At 47.1% G+C, this 15,552-nt stretch overlaps 1 protein-coding gene and 1 pseudogene across 1 annotated transcript in view; both read left to right on the forward strand.

Moving 5' to 3' along the window:
- The window catches only part of MAB21L3 (mab-21 like 3), a 135,433-nt gene that overhangs the window by 109,548 nt on the left and 10,333 nt on the right, over positions 1-15,552 (forward strand). The window contains exons 7-8 of the transcript XR_006712662.1: positions 4,776-4,859; positions 7,521-7,620. The gene's annotated coding sequence lies outside the window, so the exon portion shown is untranslated. The remainder of the gene's footprint in view (positions 1-4,775; positions 4,860-7,520; positions 7,621-15,552) is intronic.
- LOC123596842 overlaps positions 7,184-15,552 on the forward strand; it is a 39,013-nt pseudogene continuing 30,644 nt past the window's right edge.

The following is a 15,552-nucleotide window of genomic DNA, read 5'->3' on the forward strand; positions in this document are numbered from 1 at the left end:
AACAGGCTGGGGCAGGGCAGCACCTGGATGTGAGAGCCAGCCCATACCGTGAGCACTCGCAGGGACCACTGGGTATGCCTCAAGGGCCCGGCTCACTCTCCTACAAAACCGTGCCCTCAGTGGAATCGTGAATGGCTAGGACCCCTTGCAAAGGCCACGTTACTTCAGACTGGAATCTCTTTGCAAACCCGGGTTCCCGGACTGGTTCTGGCATCTCTAGGAACACAGGACTAGCTGCTTCACCCACGTGCCCTTCTACTAGTCCTGGGGCCTCACAAGAACAGTGAGTGTCCCCTCAGAGATGAACTCAGAGCTTGGCACAAGTCTGTTCCCCTCGAAACCTTTTTGAACTGAAAGCCTAGACCAGGGGTAGGCAAATGGTCTCTGTTGCAGATCTATGTCAACTGTGAAAACAGCCACAGATAATTATGTAAACAAAGGAGTGAGGTGATGTGCTGATGCAACTTTATCATATGGATGTTGACATTCGAAACTTCGTATGATTATCCCTTGCCATGAGACATTCTTTTGATTTTTTTCCAACCACTTAAAAAAGGTAGAAGTCACTCTTCGCTTCTTGGCTGCACCAAAACGGGTCACAGGCCAGATTTGGCACACAGGTTGTCGTTACTGATGCCTGGTCTAACATATCAAAAAAGGCTCACTTCCTGTTTCCAAGGGGAGTAAGCCTAGCTCTTCCATCCATACTTTTTAGTCTCTTAAAAGCCACTGATATGGGCATAGCTCAATAGTTGGATCACTCCACTCCTCCCTGGTGCATGTGTGGGCACACACATGCGCACCCATGCACACACACACACACACACGCACGCGCGCACACACAGATCTATCCAACATGGCCACTGTTCTGGACACCAGGGTGTGAGAGGGGGCAGTCTCCAGGCAGCCATGATGATTGCAGATACATTTTTAAGACTGCTGGTTCTCAGTAAGAGTGAGATGTATAGGGGCGCCTGGGTGGCTCAGTTGGTTAAGTGTCCGACTTCAGCTCAGGTCATGATCTCACGGTCCGTGAGTTCGAGCCCCGCGTTGGGCTCTGTGCTGACAGGTCAGAGCCTGGAGCCTGTTTCAGATTCTGTGTCTCCCTCTCTCTCTCTCTGACCCTCCCCCATTCATGCTCTGTCTATCTCAAAAATAAATAAACGTTAAAAAACAACTAAAAAAAAAAGAGTGAAATGTATAGACTGTCAGTGACTTGAGCCTGATATATCTTTCTGCCCCACTACCTTTACTCCAGCCCATATAGGCCAATGGTGGGAGACCATAACTAGTGGGAGAGAGACCAGGTAGCAAGGAAAGTTAACAAGTGGTCTGCAGACAGGGCAAACATCCTACGGGACCAGCGCCATAGGCTGAACACCCACCTTCACCTCTGCCTGCTCAGACCAGTGCCAGGTCTAGAAAAGATGGCCTCCGGGCCTCAGAGGACACTCCTGCTGTCCAGAGGATGCTTCTTCATGGGGGTCAATTGTAGAATGGGATTAATGTCAGGGCCTGCTGGGGAGCCCCAGGGAATCACCAAACTGGCCTGTGCACATTTGAATCTCTCATCGCAGACATAGAATTCCCAGAGAAAGTTTCTCATGCCGAGTTGGAATTTGGCACTGCTTTGTAATAAGGTGAGAAAAGCTTCAGACTTTGAGCAAGAAGCCCCAGGTTAAGCGACCCTGAGCAGGTCCCCTAACCTCTTTGAATTTCTTGCATTTCCTCATCTGACGGGACAAGAACAGTGACGCACTGCTTACCCCACTGGATGCAAGCGTTCTACAGAACTGACCGGAAAGGTGTGGAAGTGCCATGGCCTTAGTGCATCTTCCCCACTTTAGGTCTGCCTTTGGCCTTGACCAGTCGTGGAGTGGTGTGCGACGTCCCAGGTCTAGCAGAGCAAGATTTTGCCCCTGGATGTCGGCATCATCTTTTGGGGAGAACCAAGGGGTTCCAAAGCCTTAGATGTCCAGACATCTTGCAAGGTGAAGACAAGCCTTGGTCTTCTTCCTGCAGTCGGGCAGTGTGTGAAGCAACCTCACTGCAGAGCAATACAGAATGAGATGAAATTCACATTATATTACTTAAAATGTCATAGCACTCAGTTTCCCGGCCTATTTTGTTGACACGTGATATCCGGCGGACGCTTTCTGACTTCTATGTTAGCTTGCAACGGGTCCTTTTTGTGTTTTTTTTTTTGTGTGTGTGTTTTCCAGGTGAGTTCTTGCTGTCCTCCTTGCACACTTTGTTTTTGCCAGGGTAAGTTGCATCCAGTGCCATCTGACTGCCCGGCTCTGCCCTCAGCCCCTCTTCCTACCCCTGAGCCCAGCGGAGGCTCCGCCCACCATCTCCCGCTTGGCTCTGCGGGCTCTTCCTGGAGGAGGACACGCCCCTCTGCCTGGCCGCTCAATTGTGAGCCCAGACTAGGTGGTTTTCATTCTGGTGAGGGGGCTTCCGCCTCATTCCACGATTTCTTACCTGAGACGTGGTTTTTGTTTTTAATACTTACGTTTTAATAGCCGATTGCCTCCGACGGGCTATAGAATTATTTATTTTGCTCTGATGAATCTGTCTTCTGATCTAAAATATTATCCCTCTCTGTCTGGGGATTTACAGCCTGGCTGCTCTAGGTTCACAAAGCTCTTCCATTAAAGGCCTCTCTCCTCTGCCAATATTTATTGCCAGAGTCACTGTTTGCCCAGAAGCTACTGTCTGCTGCATTTTCTGGGAAATGAAATTTATGTCTCCTGGCACTGATGGGGGTGACATCACTGAGGCACTGTTTACATCCCTGGGGGGCATAAGCCCTGAGCCTGTCTCCAATGGGTGGCAAAGGTGGGGGGAGCGGGGGAACGGGGTGGGTTTACATAAACAAACATGTCTACCTCTTCTTGTCCCTCCCTTCCCTGCACCATCCCACCGACCGCTTGCGTTGACAGTATCATTACATAGTCAATGGAATCTACTAAAATTGACACCTCCTCTTAAACTTGGTATTGAGTGGCGGGGGTCAATAGTGGTGGAGGAATTGGCGGGAGAAGGATGACCGACTTTTGTGTGGAGGGTGTCTGCTCAAAGGGCGATAACCGTGCCTTCCCTTCATAGCAAGTGACCCTCCCTATAGACCAAGTGACACAGGCTTGGCCATCCTCTGTTGACAAGCGAGCTCCCTAGGGGACAGAGACTCAGTCTTGCTAATCCCTGCCGGAAGTGGGATTCGAGCCTACCTTTTCTCACTCTGTTTCCACGATCCCCTGGTTTGGTAGCATGTGCCCCGTGAGGGGTGAGTGGAGCTCTCAGCCCCAGCTCCCCCTGCTACCTGCTCTCCACAGAAGCCCCGCAAGCCTCCAAATCAAGCGGGCTCCGAAGAGAGACAAAAAAACGCCCGAGCAGCAGTTCGCTGGGTACACGTAGCCTCCACCCATGCTCTTCTCTCTTTCCCTAGTTAGCCAGCCTTCTCCTACCACATCGTGTCTATTTTCTCCAGCGAGTCTTGGTGCCATTACCACTTCCTCACCCCCATGAGCTCCTCAGCCCACTACATTCGTCTCTCTTCCCCCTCCCCGCTTCACCTGAGTTGACCACTGAGCTCCCGGCTGCCCAACCCAGTGGAAAGCTTGGGGCCCAGGCCTGACTTCACAGGCACGGGAGGAAGACAGTGGCCCAGGGACCCGTCCTCTGAAGGGCCCCACGCTTGGTTTCAGTGCTCCACCGTTGCTGTCTGGAAATTCTTAGTATGTTGAACAGAGCATTCCAGAATCCCGTTTTATACCGGGCCCTACGCATGACGCAGTGGATCCTGTCTTTTAAAGATGTGATTTGTGCCTCAGACATCATCCGTTGTCTACCCAGCATGCATTCTCTCTCTGTTCCTCCAACAGAACCCATTTCTTTTCAGTCACCATTGGAGACCCCTTGAGTTTGGGGAGAGGCCATTCCTCAGCCCCAGGGAACGAATCTGATTGATTAACACAAGGATGGAATCTTAAGACTCTCGGTCCCGAATTGATCTAAAGGTGACCACATGACCTAGAGAGGAAAGAGAGGAAAGTAAAAGCTTGTTCTGGGAAAGCTTTGGTGTTCCTGAGAAAAAATGGACAGACTCAGCTGGCCTGCTTTACTCTTTTGCGCGTCCTCTCTCCTTCTGGTGTGGATGTGGACACGATCGCCAAAGACACAGCAGCCATCTTGTGACAAGAGAGGGAAATCCAACACATTGCCAATGGTAGAGAGAAAGAAAGGCACTGGGCCATTGTGCAGGCGCCGCCCCTCCGAACTTCCTACCATGAGGCGAACAAACAGCAACAATGACATCAAAACCCTTATTTTCTAAGTCATTGCTGTGATGTTTTCGTATTTACTGCAAATGAACTGTTTTGTAATTGCTATGACTTCTCAGCGTAATTTGACACAATGCTGTCTTTTGCCTCCACTTAAACCATTCTTCCCTTGGCATTCATGATACCGTGTCTGTGGATTTTTCTGATCACTTCTTATACTCCTCTCCTTAGCTCAGCCCTCGATGGTGGGGTTTGACAGGACTTCGTGGTTCATTCTTTAATTCACTGCCAGGTATTTACTGGGTGCTGCTGTGTGTCCAGCTTTATACTAAGCATGGCAGGTGCAGCCCTGATGAGAGACAAAGCCCCCCTCTCAAGGAGCTTACACTGGGGTCCTGGCCACTGCCCCAACTGCCGTGCACACTCCTCCTGCACAACCTCATTCCCTTCCTCAGTTTCCCCACACGCTGCTGTCTCATTCCTTTGCAGGACTTCACAGTGACTTACTGAATTTAACAACAGTCAACAGATCCTCCTGGAAAAGAAAGAGGGAAGAGGCTGAGGTGCCCCTCGGTGAGTCAGCCGTGAAATAATCTCTACCCCATATTCCCAGCCAAGATAGAAAGAGAAGACACAAAGGAGTTGGCTACCTTTTCTCCTACCTAAGCTCCAACTTAATTTTTCTGCAACACTCACGCATGTTAGGAGTTTCTAAAGCAGCAAATTCCCCTAAAAGAACCCTGCCATATGTGGGGATTCTCTTTGTTTGCTTGTTTAAAAATTCTTTTTTCTCTCCAAATGTTTAATTGAAGTGCAGTTGAGCGGGGATTTTCTTTTATTTCCTATAAAAGGTACTGAAAGTTCCCATCAGGTTTAACAGTTACTGCTCGGTTACTACTGTCAGACCCGCGCTCCTTACACATAAATGGTGGCAGAAGAGAGTAAGAGAGGAAGTAGGAAGTGAAAAATGTGTCAAATTCCCCCGGGGCCCTCATGAAGGGAGACTGCTACTGTGGATAATGGTTTTTGGTTTTTGTTTAAATGTGCTTCATTTGGGAAACATTTAAAAGGTAAACGCTTCAAATAAAACGGCAACCCACTAATTCCATGCATATGAATGTGAGGGGATTTGACCTAAAGATATAATTCAAATGACAGAAGATAACTGATCCGTAGATATGCTTATTATCTGTTGATGATAACAAAAAATTGGGAAAAACTTTTCTCACTGTTATTCATGTAGTTCACTACATTTAAAAAAAAAGTTTATTTATATTTGAGGGAGAGACAGAGACAGAGCATGAGCGGGGGAGGGGCAGAGAGAGAGGGAGACACAGAATCTGAAGCAGGTTCCAGGCTCTGAGCTGTCAGCACAGAGTCCCACACGGGGTGGGGGGGGGCCGAACCCGTGAGCCTTGAGATCATGACCTGAGCCGCAGTCAGGTGCTCAGCTGGCTGAGCCACCCAGGCACCCTTATTTCCCTGTGCTCTTACATTGAAGGAGAAACACTACATGATCATATCAATAGATGCTTAAAAAGCACCTCTTTTCAAACGTAATGGTCATTGCTAATAAATGTTTTTAGTAAGCCAGGAATAAAAGGAACACTTTTCATTTATAAAGGTTATATGAAAAAACCCCATAACACACATTGTACTGAACAAGGAAACAATAATTCCCACCATCAGAGTTTGGTAAAACACACTACAGATCCTTCAGAGCAGGGACAGTAGGCAGGTGAGTGATGAACTTGACTGAGGTACAAAGGTTAAGAGCATGCCCAAATCAGTCATCAGTACACTAAGTGATAGCTTAATGCAACATTTTGAAAAATTAGAATTGATGTAAAAACTCCTTGAAGGACAAAAATATAAAATGTACAAGTGTTACATATAGACAGGATCAGTCTTTTTCCCGAGTTTTTTCTTTTTGCCTGCATCTCTAATACGGTTCTTTAATATTCATTCAAATATTCTTTATCTTGATTGCTGAACTTTCTGGTACCTCTCTAAATTTTATACCTGAGACAAGTGCCTCACCTCATCCTGGGATTTGCTGAGATGGAAATGAACTTCCCTGTGGTCCCCTGTGGTGGCTTGTGCAGGACAGTAACCCATCAGTAGAGCCTTGGTTGTCTTTGTCCTAGCCTCCCTTCCTCCTGCACCTCCTCACCCCCCAGTCTAACAACTGAAGAGGGCCTAGAGTAAGGGTTTATTTTGAACAAATATTTAATGGGTGCCTCCCATGTGTCAGCACTGGAAGTACAATGATCTCCACATTCCCAGCCTCAGTGGATCTCACAGTTGGATGATGGAGAACACCAATGAAACAAGCAGGAACAATAAAGTATAGTAGGTGCCATGGTGGGGCAGGGGGATGGCTAGGAGAGCCCCGGGCAGGGCTCTGGGCTCAGTTCACCAAGTGGGAGGACAGGAGGTACAATCCCCAGCCCGAAGCCTGATTAGGAGCCAAAGGGTGGGAGGGGCTAAGGAGAAGGGTGAGGCTCTCAGAGATAACTGTTCCGGAAAAGGCTTATTTGAGAGGCGCCTGAGTGGCTCAGTCAATTAAGCATCGAACTACTGACTTCGGTTCAGGTTATCATCTCTCTATCGTGAGGTCGAGCCTCGGGCCAGGCTCTGCACTGGGCATGGAACCTGCTTAAGATTCTCCCCTTCCCTCAGCCCCTCTCCCGCTCTCATGCGTGCACGTGCTCTCTCTCTCTCTCTCTCTCTCTCAAAATAAATATAATTTTTAAAAAGGCTTATTTGAGAATATAACAAAATCACAGTAAGGCTGGAGCCCTCAAGAGACGAGTGTGGCGTAGAGAGAGTAGAACAGAGAGTGAGACAGAGGGCAGGCTGTGAAGGACTTTGTAACCCACACGGAAGAGTTTGGAATGGATCCCAAGAGCAATGGGAAGACTTTGAAGCAGGAGAATGCAGGGATTGAGTTCGTGTTTCAGAAAGACCTTTCCAGCTGTGACATGAAGAATTCAAGAAGGTAAAGCTACATCCGGAAGACCAGTTAGGAGGCTGTTAGGGTAGCCGCTGGGGACTGACTGTTTGTCCCCTCCCCCGCCCCCCTTCATATGTTGAAACCCAGCCGCCAATGTCACGGTGTTTGGAGGTGGCCCTTTGGGAGGTGATGAATCATGAGGTGGAGGCCTCGTGAATAAGATTAGCGCCCTTATAAGACAGGCCCAGAGAGCTTCCTAATCCCTTCTCTCCTATCAGCATGCAATGAAAAGGCACCCACCTCTGAACCAGGAAGGGGCCTCTCACCAAGACGCTTTCCATCGCCACCTTCATCCGGGACTTCCTGGCCTTCAGAACGGTGAGAAAAACTTTCTGTGGTTTATCAGCCAGCCAGTCTGTGGTATTTCTTCAATAAGCAGCCCAAATGGGCTAAGTTAGTCATCTAGGGGAGAAGCCTTGGTGGTCTGATGAGGGTGGTGGCAGGGGGGTGTTGCTGTATTTGCAAAACGTTGGGTAGGTATAATCAAGGGGACTTGGTGATCGATTAGATGTGAGGGGTGATGGAGAGGAAAGAATCAAGGGTAACATCCAGGTTTGTGACTTGTGCAATTGATTTTTTTTAAATACATCAGTCTTACTATCTAGCAACCTTGCTGAACTTTCTTTGATGAACGTTTTCCTTGATGAACTGTTCTTGAGGAACAGTTCTAAAATTATCTGTAGATTTTCTATGTAGACAGTTCACTGACTGCAAGTAGTTAAGGGTGGTTTTGAGCCTCGCCTTCCTGTATAATGATATGGTAGCAGTCAGAGTTCAGTCAGGAAAAGAGCATCTACTCTTGGAATTTCAAACAGAGAGATTTAATAGAGGGGATTAGGTGTCTACAAACCTGTTGGGAAAGTTGGATTAGTGGAAGTCGGAGGAAGCTGCTAGCTCTTAGTTTCACCACTGCAGCTGTGGTCCTACAATTAAAAAAAGTTGCTGCCGTCCAGGTCAGGAAACTGCAGAAAACTTCTACTGATGATCACACCTGTCCTATGGCAGTGAAGCGGGTAGCTGACGGGGTCCCTTGAGAACTTGGTAAATCTTTGTTTCTGCCAAAGCCCAAGCACTGAGAAGCGGCTGCCGGAGACAGAAGAACACAGAACATGCTTCCCAGACCCTTCCATTTCCCAATCTCCCAATCTCAAGCAAGTGAATCTCATTGGCTGACAGCTAGTGGTGTTCAGTTCCCTGGATATAAAGGAGCATGGGATGAGCAGTCGGTCCCCAGGCTTCCAGCCCCTGTAATAAAGGGCACCGGTGGTAGAAATAAAAGCTGGTTGCAAAGAGAAACCAATAAAAACAAAAACAAAAACCAACAACAACCAATAGCCAGCACAGTTTTGTTTTAATTTGCCAGCCTATCCTTCCGTATGTAAGGCCCACAAAACACTTTCAAAATGAGCTGGGCTCTCCGAGCCCTTCACCCACCATTCTCCTCCACATACCCTGGATCCTAGAGGGTGCACAAAATGCATGCAGGCTTCCAAACATATTTTCCGTGCCTATTCACTTGTCCTACCACTCAAAAGTTAACTTTTGCTCTGCTTGGGAAGACCCTTCTTGTGCCTCCACCACTTAAACCCACCTTGCCCCATACCTACATCAGGCAGGACTGACCTGGATCTCTCAGAACTTCCTCGGCCTCTGGTTCACAGTTTTATTATGGCCACTTGTCCCAATGAATTTCAGCGTTTAGTCAAGGGAGCCATCTCTTCCAATAGACCTAAGTATCCCAAGGTGAGAGACCAAGGTTTATTTCATGTTTATGTCCCAGGGGCTTACTTACAGTGCTTGGAACAAATGGTGCTCATTGAAGATTTATCGAATGTAGGAAGGACTGTGCCTACAAGGTCGCTAAGAGTGAGCACCTGAGGTCGAATGAGGAGCAGACACCTTTAGAAATAGGCATGCCACATATTCCCCAAAAGGGGGTCTAAACAGTGTCAGGATCTTGGAAGGACAAAAACTGTTTATAAATTGCTTCTTAATGCCAGCTCCAAGTTCTAAATTCTTATTTCCTATTTATGTTGACTTTTTCCGGTCTTTTCCAAGCTTTTGCCATCTGTCCTTGCTTCTAAAGTTTGCAGCACTGTTTCCCATTAAAATGTAATTCCCATGCCACATTCTGGTTGCCCCCATCACATCAAATTAATGCAGTGATGGCTTAAGCTTCTGGGGAAATATGGGTCATTACACGTTGCTGACAGCAACCCTCACAGTGACCTTGCAGCAGGGACAGAGAACATCTTAATAAATGATTACTTATACAAAATCAGCAAGCTCTTGAGTTTGACATGTCCTTAGAGAGCCAATCCTTTTGTAACACGAAAATGGAGATGGAGAATTTCCCATGATTCCTTAGAACTATGAAAACTTAGCTAGCTCCTCCCTTCCTTCTTCAGGTGGGGGCAGCCTGTATCGCTAGACCTCTGAGACTTTCCGGAACCCAGGATAGTGTTGCATGCAAAATAGGCAATTAACCAAATGTGTGTCCTATTTTTTAAATCCCTCAAAGCCGATACTGTGTGGTTCCCTAAAGGACATGCGCCCAAGGTAACCTGGAAAATCTTTGTTTTTCTTTGTAGCAGATACTGTATGTTGGTTGACTCGGCACCCATTTCTAACTCCATTTCTCTCGTCCACTTGGCTTATAAAGCCCAGGGAGGCTAAGTACTTTTTCGGCTTCTCTGCTTTGGAAGTGACCAGGTGACAGTTTTAAAGTAAGAGAGATGTAAGCAGAAGCCTGCAGGAGTTTTCTGTGAACATTTTGCTTTCCCGATGGAAGGGACAAAGGAGGCTGATGCGTTCCTTGCTCTCTTTTCTGTCTGGAGGGTGATGTGGGCTGCACCTACCTCAGCCTGTTTGTCCTGGAAGGGAAAGGCTAGGAGAATGTCACTGTTGGCAGATATTGTGGAACCGCCAGACCATCACCAGTACCATCAACCTCCTGGCTTCTTGCTATTTGAGAGCAACAAACCGTTCTTTGGTTAAGCCACTGACTTTCTATTCCTTGCTTTGAAGAGCTTTCCTAATACTCTATACTAACTCTATACTCTAAACTCTATACTAACTGCAGAACCCAGCTAAACAAGAGGGACAGGTCTGACAGATGTGGACCTTACCATTAATGTACTTTATAAGCTTAGTTTTATAATATTTTCTTGTCACCGCGTTTAAGGGGAAAAAAAGGTTGTTTCAACGAATACGTAAAATTTGAAACCAAGGGAAACCAAAAGCAGTTGCTGTCTTACCTCGGCCTCATCGTTCGACATGTTGTTGACTTTTGTTTTAGCTGCATGGGATTGAGAGAATCCCAACTCACACACATGGGTGGTTGCAAATGTACAAAACAATGTAGCGAAAAAGAGTCCAGATTCTGGAGGCAAATTCTGTGGGTTCAAACCCTGGGACTACCACTTGTTGGCAGAGCGCCTCGGTTTGTGTCTTCGTTTGCAAAATGGGCACATTGGCGGGAACCTACCTTAGAAAGGTGGTGGGTAGCTTACGTGCATCAATACCAGTGAGGCTCTAGAGTAATGCTGGACACGTCATGACAACCGTTAGCAATTATGAGAGGTCTGATGGTGCCCCTCCCTCTCCATTGCCTGTCTCTATCTGATATTTACTCAGATATCTAAAATAGACAAGTTTATTCTGCCTGGAACATTGAATACATAACTCAGGTTTAATGTCTTCGCTGACCAGTCATCTAGGATTAACCTAGAACCTTGCCAAGGTAAACGTATTCAACCTTTGAAAGGAAGGGACGCATTCAGATCTTAGAATAGATGCAAAACTATGTATATTGTGAAAGAAATCAGTGCCCTGCAACCTTTGTCCAATGGCCGTCTGAAGACCGATTACTGTACTGTGATCTCACAAGGTGCTGAGCAAATGTACATTTTACCTGGCATTTAATTTCATAGGGCCCATGCATGCTGTGTTTGATACTCATAAATACAATGTCATATAAATAGACACAGGGAAGGCCTGCACTTAAAAAAACCCAAACAAGGGGCACCTGTGGGGCTCAGTCGGTTAAGCGTCCGACTTCGGCTCAGGTCATGATCTCGCGGTTTGTGGGTTTGAATCCCGCATCAGGCTCTGTGCTGACAGTTCAGAGCCTGGAGCCTGCTTTGGATTCTGTCTCTCTCTGCCCCCTCTGCTGCTCAGGCCCTGTCTCTCTGTCTCTCTCTCTCAAAAATAAACATTGAAAAAATTTTTTTGATTAAATTAAATTAAAAACCCAATCAATAATATGGAAAGGACCAACAGGGCTGCCACATTCTGAATCAACAAACATTTACAAAATATTTATGGTAGGAGCTATATACACAGAAGCATGTAAAGCTGGAAGGCCCGATTTAAATACATTGGTTGTTTCCAGTATATAAACATTTGGTGTGGGAAATATTTAACTGTGAATATGTTTAATTGCAAAACAAAATTCTAAGTGAATTTGAATCAAATATTGGTAGGCTCCTAAAGCATCCCTGCATGACTGTAGGTGTCCCTTGGTCAGAGTTTAAAAATCATCTAAATTATTCTTAAGGTCCCTTTTAAAATTGGAATTTTGAGTTACAGAGATTAATTCATGAGACTTTCCCCAACCCTTCCTGTTTTGGTCATGCATCCAGTTATACTGGTTCTTTGTTGTCTGTAAGGCGAGTCTGTCTCAAAACTAATAGAATTATCTTACCTTAAGACAGTCTATAGAAGGTAGTTCCAGAGCATGGGGCTTCTTATATTAATTAGGATGCTTTTGCCAAGTCATTATCAACTCAATTCAAAATGGCTTAAACAATTAGGGCATTTGCCATCTCACATCACATAAAGTGTAGGAGGGCAGCTCCTTAGTTGGCTAATTCAATATTTCAGCAACCTCACCAAGGGCCTAGGGTTTTTCTGTACTGTCTGCTGCTCAGCTGTCTTCACCATGTCGACCATTTTTCCTGGTGGCCCCAAGATGGCTGCCACAGCTCCAGTGACCGTATTTGGGCACAGCCATGTTCAGAGGTAGAAATGATCTGTCTATATTCTTTTCGTTTTTTGTTTTTTTTTTTTAAGTTAAAAATCCTTTCCCAGAAGCAGCCCCAGAAGAGTTAGCCTCCAATCTTATTGATCAGAATCAAGTTACATGTTTTTTCCTTTTCTTTCTTTCTTTCTTTCTTTCTTTCTTTCTTTTTTAATGTTTATTTTTGAGGCAGAGAGAGACAAAGCATGAGCAGGGAAGGGGCAGAGAAAGAGGGAGACACAGAATCTGAAGCAGACTCCAGGCTCTGAGCTATCAGCACAGAGCCCGACTCGGGGCTCAAACCCACGAACCGTGAGATCATGACCTGAGCCAAAGTCGGACGCTCAACCAACTGAGCCACCCAGGCGCCCCCAGTTACATGGTTTTTCTTAAGCCAATTCCTAGGAAGGGGAATGAAATTACCATGATTGATCAGATTATCAAGATTGATGTGCTGGGCCTGGGAATAGGGCCAAATTCAGTAGAGCCCATGGCCACACTGACGAATGTGCCTGTTGGAAAGCAAACAACACATTGGGCTTCTGGGTGGGAAATCAAGAGTGTCTGCAAGAGTCTGAAGGATGGCATTCTAAAGAGGACCAGCAATGCTACCTCCTGCCTGTCTGGCAAAAGACCCAGGAAGCAATTAGAACAAGAGAGCCACGTTGTGTCTACACAGAGCTAAAAATTCCAGTAGAAGCGAAGATTCAATTGATCTGAGTGTTTCACGTAGCCTTAGTCGGGAGGTTGTTATGCTGTGCTAAGAATTTAGTTTTGGTTTGTTGTGCTGCTGGTGTGTACGGGGGATAGGCGTTGCATGCGTAAGAAGCGTTAGCCAGACAGCTTTTCCTTTTCAAATGTTTTGTTTAATGTTGTGCTATCGTGAAAACGTTTATGAATCTGCTGCAACTATGCCCCCCCCCCCCCCGCCAATCCCGGAAAAAAAGAGCACACGGGCACTTTCATGCAAAATCTGCAATAATTTTAGGAGATTCACTGATGCCCTGTCACTCATTCGTGAGCTCAAAGTTATAGCCTTACAATATTTGGTATAGTGAAAAAAAAAAAGTGCGATTTTGTGTGAGGAAAGGAGTGAAACAGAACAGCAGAGTCAGGAAGTCTGATGCACTTTTGTTAGCTGTGTGGCCTTACTTGAATCTTTTTTAAGACCTCAACTTTGCCTCTGTAAAATGGATCTACTGGAGTTATTTCAAAAACCAAGTGGGTAATGTGTAAGATTGTTTTAAATGAAATAGCACTTTACAAGTGTTGGCTTAAAAACTTAATTGTCGATAAATCCAAATGGCATGACGGCTCTTACTTCCAAATTGGATTGGCTGAATTCAAAATAGTGCACCCCATGATGTTTCAAGGAGCAAAGTTTCCTTCTCCACAAGCAAGGTCATTTTCAAACTCGTGGATTGAACCCAGTACCCCTTTTCAGCAGCTGGTTTGGAAAGAGGCACCAAAAGAAACATCCCCAATGCACTAGGAAGTCCTCACTGCCTACGGGTGAAGTCGGGACATGCCAATCCTGGGAGCGGGAAAGAATGGAACAGCCTTCTAGATGCTCCTTCTCCACCTGTCCCAGGCTAGCAGCCACCCCGGGAGTCCTTGTTACCCTCACCACTGGCACCACCCCTGCCCTAGCTTGGTCCCCACTGAGAGCACACCCCCAGCCCCTCCCACCCTTTGAGGCAGGAATCCCACGGCTGCTTTTCTCACCATGGTATCTGTCTCCCATTCACCTTTTATTTCCCATCCTTCCTTTCTCTCAGCGTGAGAGGCTCAACTTCCTCTCTTGTTTGTATAACATTCTTCCCCTCCATGCCCAACTGCCTTGGCAGCCTCTCCTGCACCACTGAATGGCAAAATGCCCATCAGAGTTTTCCCAGGGATCGATCAACGAAGAGTGTATTACAGACAGTGGCAAGCCGTCTGAAGCTCTGAGGTCTGGGGCAAACAGACCTGGTTCCTGCCTCCAGAGAGCATGCAGGCAGGTGCACAGAGCCCTTCTTGCCTCTTCCAGTACAAGTAGAGAGCTGACTGCAGGAATTAGGAGATTTTGCTGGGCAATGAAGAGCATTTGGACTATACCCACACATGCCAGTAATAAAGCAGAAAAAAAAAAAAAAAAGAAAGAAAAAAGAAAAGAAAAGAAAAAAGAAAACAGCAGATATACCAAAGTTATGATGCTGCTATCAGTACAGCTAGCCCCTGGAGCCCAGGGCCCATATTCCTCTGATAGGCGCTGGACCCATGCCACCTGCTTCTTAGGTCCAACCGCTCCAATTGGTGGGGCAGCAGTCTATACCCGAGGGGCCCCAGGTCTTGCAGAAGGGGCAGTTTGTCTGCATTCTGTATGCCCATGGCTTCACAGCTCCATCAGAGCACAGCATACTCCCCTGTGCTTCAACTCTACGGTTGTGACACTGGGAGAAAGGGGCCAGTTCCCAGGCTCTTCCATGGCCATCAACACCCCAGCCCTGCACTCGTCAAAACAAGATGCCGAGCAAGCAGTGCCCCCCCCCTCCCGATTCCCGCTTGCTTCTTATCCCGCAAACTCCCAGCCCCCTGCCACGTGCAGCGACAACAGAAGTCGGGGAAACTGATGCCAAGAGGGCTTTCAGGATTCCCACTCATCCAGCGGGGGGCTGATGTCTGGAGGTCTGGGGAGAAGGCAGACCAGCCAGACCAGGCAAGGCGCAGGGAGCAGGGCGGCTTGGCAGGTGGCTTCCGTCCTGGCTTCAGCACCAGCGCAGACCAGTGCTTGTGACAAAAATGGCTTATCTCCTCAGCAGGTCTGCTGGGGGCCTCCTTCAGATTCATAGTGCCTTGGGATCAGAGGGAGAAAAAAAGATCAGCTGCAGACGGGCAGCCTTTCCCTCCTTGTCCGAATGCTTCCTGGCTTAATGAACACTGCTGGGACACACTGGCTGTCTGGATGATGGTGACATAGCTGCAAAGATTATTCTTTTAACAGCTGCCCTCACCATCAGAACCATCTCCATGAGCAGGCACTGTCTCTGCAGACTCTGATCTGACATTTCACCCAAGGGCCCCCTGCTTGTCTCTCTCTCTCTCTCTCTCTCTCTCTCCAAGACTTCGTTTTGCCCTAGGTCTGAGATGAGCTGAAAATGTTAATTCCCGCCACCATCTCCCGACTCACAAGGGAGCTTCTGATGATTGGTTTCTCTCTTCCTCTCTACAGACAGAATGATCTTGTTCCG

Source organism: Leopardus geoffroyi, chromosome C1 (assembly GCF_018350155.1).
Source record: "Leopardus geoffroyi isolate Oge1 chromosome C1, O.geoffroyi_Oge1_pat1.0, whole genome shotgun sequence".
In the NCBI taxonomy this organism is placed as follows: domain Eukaryota; kingdom Metazoa; phylum Chordata; class Mammalia; order Carnivora; family Felidae; genus Leopardus; species Leopardus geoffroyi.